Source organism: Zingiber officinale, chromosome 8A (genome assembly GCF_018446385.1).
Source record: "Zingiber officinale cultivar Zhangliang chromosome 8A, Zo_v1.1, whole genome shotgun sequence".
NCBI lineage: Eukaryota > Viridiplantae > Streptophyta > Magnoliopsida > Zingiberales > Zingiberaceae > Zingiber > Zingiber officinale.
In genome coordinates, this window is record NC_056000.1 from 46925624 (window position 1) to 46931911 (window position 6288).

At 36.5% G+C, this 6288-nt stretch overlaps 1 long non-coding RNA gene across 2 annotated transcripts; it reads right to left on the reverse strand.

Annotated features, from left to right (window-relative positions):
• Window positions 1-2265: 2265 nt before the first annotated feature.
• Window positions 2266-4834, reverse strand: LOC122008837. 2 transcript variants are annotated; one of them, XR_006119406.1, is made up of 4 exons: window positions 4393-4834; window positions 4073-4210; window positions 3891-3971; window positions 2266-2587 (listed from the first exon to the last, which is right to left on the reverse strand). It is a non-coding gene; the product is annotated as an uncharacterized LOC122008837 (long non-coding RNA). The 2 variants fall into 2 exon arrangements; XR_006119407.1 differs by having other exon boundaries at window positions 4314-4834.
• Between the last annotated feature and the right edge of the window lie 1454 nt (window positions 4835-6288).

The following is a 6288-nucleotide window of genomic DNA, read 5'->3' on the forward strand; positions in this document are numbered from 1 at the left end:
CGCCTTGGGGACAAGAAGACGACGAAACAAGCTCATATGAAATGAGCATCGAAAGTATCGACAAAAGAGGGGCCACTTCAGAAGGAAATAGCGATACAAGGGGAGAATCAGACAACAAGATTGACAAGACAAGTCAGGTAGAATCTCTATTTTCTAATAAATTATTTAAATTTTTAAAAATACTATCAAAAAATTCTTGTAAATTAGAAATTAAAAATGAAAATTTAAAAAAGGAAACTGAGAGATTAAAAATAACTATAATAACATCTTGTTAATTAGAAAATTTCAACAAGATAAAAAATTAAAATTAAAAATTAAAAATAAAAATAGAAATTTTAAAAAATTATGCATTTTCACATGCTCAACAAATTAAAAGTTATCAAGGATTTAATTAACATTTTAAATATCATAAGGACTAAATTAAAAAATTATCATCAAAATATATTCTGAAAAAAAATTTAATTAATCCAATACGTAGGAATCTATATTGGGTTCTAAAATTATATTTAAATTAAAAATCATTATACATGCCATATTTTTAATTTGAATTCATAATTTTGCTTAAAATTATTAAACATTTTTTTCATATGATTTCTCTTTAAAATTAATTTGATATTAATTTTTCCGAGAAAAATAAATTCATTACTTATCAATTCAAAAAAATTTAAAATTTTTTGACCGGTGACTTATTTGTTATGAATTTTTTAATCAAAATTATATTTTTTAATTTAAAAATATTTTACAGATTTATTTTTTTTTAAAAAAATTATGTATCTATAAAAATTGATTATGTTTTCTATCCATGAAATAATTACGAAATTTTTTAACCGTGAATTTTATATGAATTATTTATCCAAATGATACTTTTAATATCAAAAATTATAGAAAAGTTATTTTTTGGAAATTTATTTCTTCTCCAAAAAATACTTGCTTTAATATATTCCCAAAAAATATTTTAAGACTTTTCGAGTTTAAAAACTATTTTTAAGTAATTTTTTATGAAAATATATCTATGTAGAAAATAATTTATTACTGTTTAAATTATTTTTAAATTTTTGTAAAAAATTTATTATTGTTTTGGATATGTCTATTTAACTGTTATATAAATTTTCAAAATTTTTCAACGCCTAAACTTAATTTTAAAATTCTTTCTCCAAAATGCTTCCTAAATAGAAAAGGTTAAAATTTCAAACATTTAAATTTATATGAATATTAGTAAGTTCTTCAAGATTATTTCAGAATGATTTTAAACTTGTTTTCTAATATTTCTTCAATGTTTAATATAATCAAAAGGAAAGAATTAGAAATTATGTCTAGGGGAGGGTACATCTTAAATTTGTAAATTATGTACATATTATTTTTACTGTTATTTGTTTTTAGTTCAAACTTGATTTGCTCATATCAAAAAAGAAAAAAAAATTTAATACATATGATAATTTTGATGTGATCAATTAATTCAAGTTAGGTTATGTTATCTTTTGATGTCTTGTAGCTAAGTATGCAGGAACTTAGGAGCACAGTAAGTCGAGCAAAAGATACAGCTAATGAAAAAGACAGCAAGGAAAAGAATCGACGGGCTCAATACGTTCGAGGAACGAGATGCTACAAAAGAATATACTGACAGATAAGAAGAAAGTGTGCTGCATTTTCAAGGGACGAAAAGCCGAAATGAAAAATGACTCAAGAAGACCGGAAAATAAATTCAAGTAAACTTATTACAGATAGTCGAGATCATCAAACAAACAGAACCGAAACAAAACCGAAACATAATAGAACCAGAAAGTCAACTTTGAGTTAACTGATGTCCAAGCGCCTAGAGCTAAGTTGAGGTAACACATACCAATTTGATTCATTACAAGTTCAAGAAAATAGAACTATTGATTATTTTTCATTTTTTGTGTGGTAAGTTGAATCAAAAAGAAAATTATAAATGATGTGTTGAAAAGACAAATAATTAAAAAATAATAAAAGTAGTTATTTGTCATGTTGTATATCTACTCTATCAGAATAAGAAAAAAAAAACTACTTAAAAACTTTTCTAATCTAAAAACTCTAATTGCTTTTCTCAATTTTGAAGAAATACATATAAGGTGATGATTGTTCAATCAGATGTTGTAGACAAAACATAAGTTAGAGAAGAATATAAGCCATAGAGATGATGAGGAAATTGTTGGGGAAACACACACCTCCCCTTCAATGGTATCATTGTATACCTAAAATTGCAATAATAACGTGATATATAAAAAAATAAATTATACAACCATATGCAAATAAACACAAAAAGTGCTCAACATCTTAAATAAATGTGAGAAAAATCAATGCATATGAGCTAACAAATATACAATACCATATAATCAACTAACCGGCTAGAAAATGAAATTAGAATGAAGTAGTTTCTGTGACAGCTTCGTTTGCCCATGTATCACTATCATGGTTGAGATTTAACATGAAATACTTCAAAAATCACCATCTTGTAAAGGTGAAATCAAAGAACGGTAGTTCAAGTCCACCTACACGAGCTAAATTCTTCATGAGACTGTAGATTGACTAACAACCACTTGCCACGAAGAGATGCCTCAACCTTTGCCTACACAAACGAATGAGCATAATAACACATGAGCAAAATCACCAAATTTCCAAAAATCAATATTTTCAACATAAGATAGTAAAATTCTTTGAGTTCTATGTCACTATGAAAATACACTAGTGCAAGAAAAAGAATGTATAGCATGTCCCAGAATGTAACAAGACTTTTACAAAAGGGCACAAAACAACACGTTAGAACTTTCCTGATATTTTTCAAAATTTCTGGTCAGATCTTATGACCAGTGAGTATTTTTGGTTTTTTTCAAATGAGACTGAAGTTTAGATATTAGACCTTAGAGAGGCATCAGGACCTTTCTTATGAGGTTATTAAGTAAAGGAAAAAAATAAGACGGTTTGTTAACATAAATTGATACGAGAACAACAAGACTTTGCAACCAATAGACCTTAGTAAAAGCATGAAAGCCAGTATTGGACCTTCTTAAAACTGAACTAGCTACATGTTGCACTTACACCAATAGATCTCAGGTAAACACAATAAAAAGGATTGATTATTACAGGGAGGGGTAGTTATGCAAAACTTTGTGGGAGTTAAGGAAGGTGCAGCATTGTAGTGAAGATTGCATTAACACTTTTCTCACCCTTCCATGTTAGTGCAACATAAAGACTGTGGCTGCTCAGTAACCTCCAAATCCAAACAACAGTGTCACCTCCAGCTGATCAATAGCAACAGCCTTCACCAGATCTTACATTTACTCCCATACCATAAACTCATTTATAAACTTGACAAGACTTTATGCAAGTATAATATTTTGATAAGCAACTAAATTTTTAGTTGTCAAATCAAGTTAGAGTTTTATTCAAGGCCAGGTTTTGACTGAAATCCAACTTAAATCATAATTCAAATTTTCACTTTTTACCTCTGGAAGAACTTAAGCTCAATGACAGTGAAATTCAAATGAACTATGCTTGAAGTCAATACTACAGTTTCAATAAATCACAATGTCCTGATCCAAGTGTCCCTAGGTGGCTATGCCAATGAGCGAAACTTCTAACCATGACAGCTTAACAAGCACCATGCAATCACATTCTAGTAAAGTCTTCAGTAAAGCTATACCAAGCAATGAAGGCAACATAGTAAACCTAAAGATAATCAAGTAGATCTTGAGATAAAACTCTATATAAACAATAAAATTTCCACCTGAAGTTGCTTCTCTTTCCATTACTCTAAATCCAGAATTCTTGATCCTCAAAATGTGGTTATTCATTGTCCATGACACTAAATCTACTTAGGCAACCAACCTAAATTACCAAATTAAATGAATGCGACATAAGGAGAACCAGACCTGAAAAAGCAAGATCTTCATAAAGGGTATCTCTTATGACAGGCAAAGTTGTTCACACTTCATCTTCAAGGGAACCTGGCACTGAACTACTACTGGTAAAAATATTTTACTAGCCAAAGAAACAGAAATTTCAAAAAAAAAAAAAAAAAAGTCATCGGAAACTATATCCAACAAAAACATACTCTAATTTGCACAAGTTTAGTCGAAGACCACCTAGTAATTCCAGTAATCCATCAAGGTAATCAAGATGACTCCACCCCACCACTTTCATTGTTGATATAGAAGATTTGTAGAGGCTCATCAAACTAATAACCTGCAGCCTGTTATCCCAAAAAAAAAAAAAGACTTAGAATCAGTCCTGCTCAAACACAATCCGCGGCAATTGTAGTTCAATGTAATTAAAGGGAAAAGGGATAAAAATACATTCAATTACGAGGAATCATCGCTCTAGGATAACTGACATGCATGAACGATCAAGAGCGAGAAGACGATAAGGTAAAACCTCAAGAAATTGTGCAACGGCATCGGCAGTTTGGCCATCGGCGATCTCGAGGAAGGAGGAGGCAAGATGCTTCGGCAGAGATGTTCAGCAAGGGATTTGACGGTCAGGTTCGGTAGAGTCGGAAAGGGGTTCAGAGAGGGGTTGGGCGGAGAGGGGGTCGGCGGAGATGGGTTGTGCGGAGATATTCGGCTGAGAGGGAGTCGGCGGAGGGATTCGGCAGAGAGAGTAGAGGATTTTGACAAAGGGGTTCGCAGAAGAGATCCAGGAGGGAAGCGATGAGCGACCGCTTGGACTCGACGATAAGCCGATACTCATCAACGGAGAGGAGGCTCACAGTGGCGGCAGCGTTCTGTTCGGCGAAGGGCGACAGTAGAGAGGAAGCTATGCGGAGCGAGAGGGTTTTGGGCAGCGAGAAGGGCAAAGAGGGAGGTGACGCGGATACAATGGATTAAAAAGCTCTACTTTTTTACTTTTAACGGCGCACGTTACGCGCAGTTTCTATTTAATTTTATATTTTTAACAGTGTGCAAAGCTTAGTGTTAATATTTAATTTTCATAATATATTTTACACACTAAGGAAAAATTTATTTACAGTAGATTTTTTTACACACTGTTTTTTATAAAATATAATATTATTCACAGCCTACTTAATTAGATATGATCCGGTGGTAAAGACGAGAGATCCTCGTCAACGGGAGGTCAACAGCACGTGGAGGTGAGAGGGCAACACGGTCAGCTCGGAGATCGACCGACCGGACGGAGCAGGCCTATCGACAGGGCCCTACAGTCCGACCGGCCGAGAATTCTCCGAACCGAATGGAGGACAACCTGACTAGGGGTCGGGTTTCCGATGCTCAAGATGAAGAGGTTTCAATGGTCAAGAGGGCTCATCGTTCGGCTGGCGCGCAAGGCAACACAGGCAGGAGCAGTCTCAGCCGAGCATATGACCAATGCAGGAGTAATATGCTTGCCGAGCAGCCTATCCGCTCGATCCTGGAACAGACAAGACCCGCAAGAGGACAAAGGAGACAGGACAGCATCATCCTCGCGACACCTGCCGCCGACAAGCAGCAGAGTTGGCGGCTGAGCCGTACACAGAATCGTACGGTGAAAGCTTCCACCGTCACATCCGGGATATGCTCGGACGATTGCGGAATGGCGCCAGAGGCACTTTTCTGACACAGGCTTGTTAAGGTATGTTTGGGGAAGCGTGCACGCGTTGGGAAACGTGCCCGTGCTTCCCCGGGGTCCTATATAAAGACCCCAGACGTCGACAAAGGTATGCGCAACTATTTACTGTAGCCACGTTACTCTGCCTCGTTCGTTGCCTGACTTGAGCGTCGGAGGGCCGTCGTCGGGAACCCCTCCCGGCTCGGCTTCTTTGCAGGATCGTCGGAGAACTACATCACCAGTCGGAGACAGCAGAGCGTGCCACGTCCCCAGCGTCCGTCGACTCAGCGCTCAGACAGGATCAAATTGGCGCCATATGTGGGAATCGTACCTGAATCCGAGCTAAGAAGATGGAAGAAGCTGGACGTCAACTTTTGGTAACGCTCTCTACTGAAGAGCTCGAAGCACTCGTCCAAGCGCGAGCAGCGAAGATTGTGGAGCAGCAGCAGAAAGCTCAAGCTGAGCGAGCAGTGCAGCTAGCAACATCAGCTTCGGGTGGCAGAGCGCCACCCGAAGACCGGCAGGAGAAGCTCTCAATATGGGGGCAAAACAAGGTGTCGGCCGGCACACAGATGGGTGCGCCACCCGCCCCAATACCTTTTCATCGGGCTCTGTTCCAGACGCCCTCGGAGGTGGCGCAAGCTAATCAAGACAAAGGATCCTCATAAAACGAGGCACCCATCCGGGACGTCAGAAAAGGAAAGGCGCCCCGATCGGACACGTCGC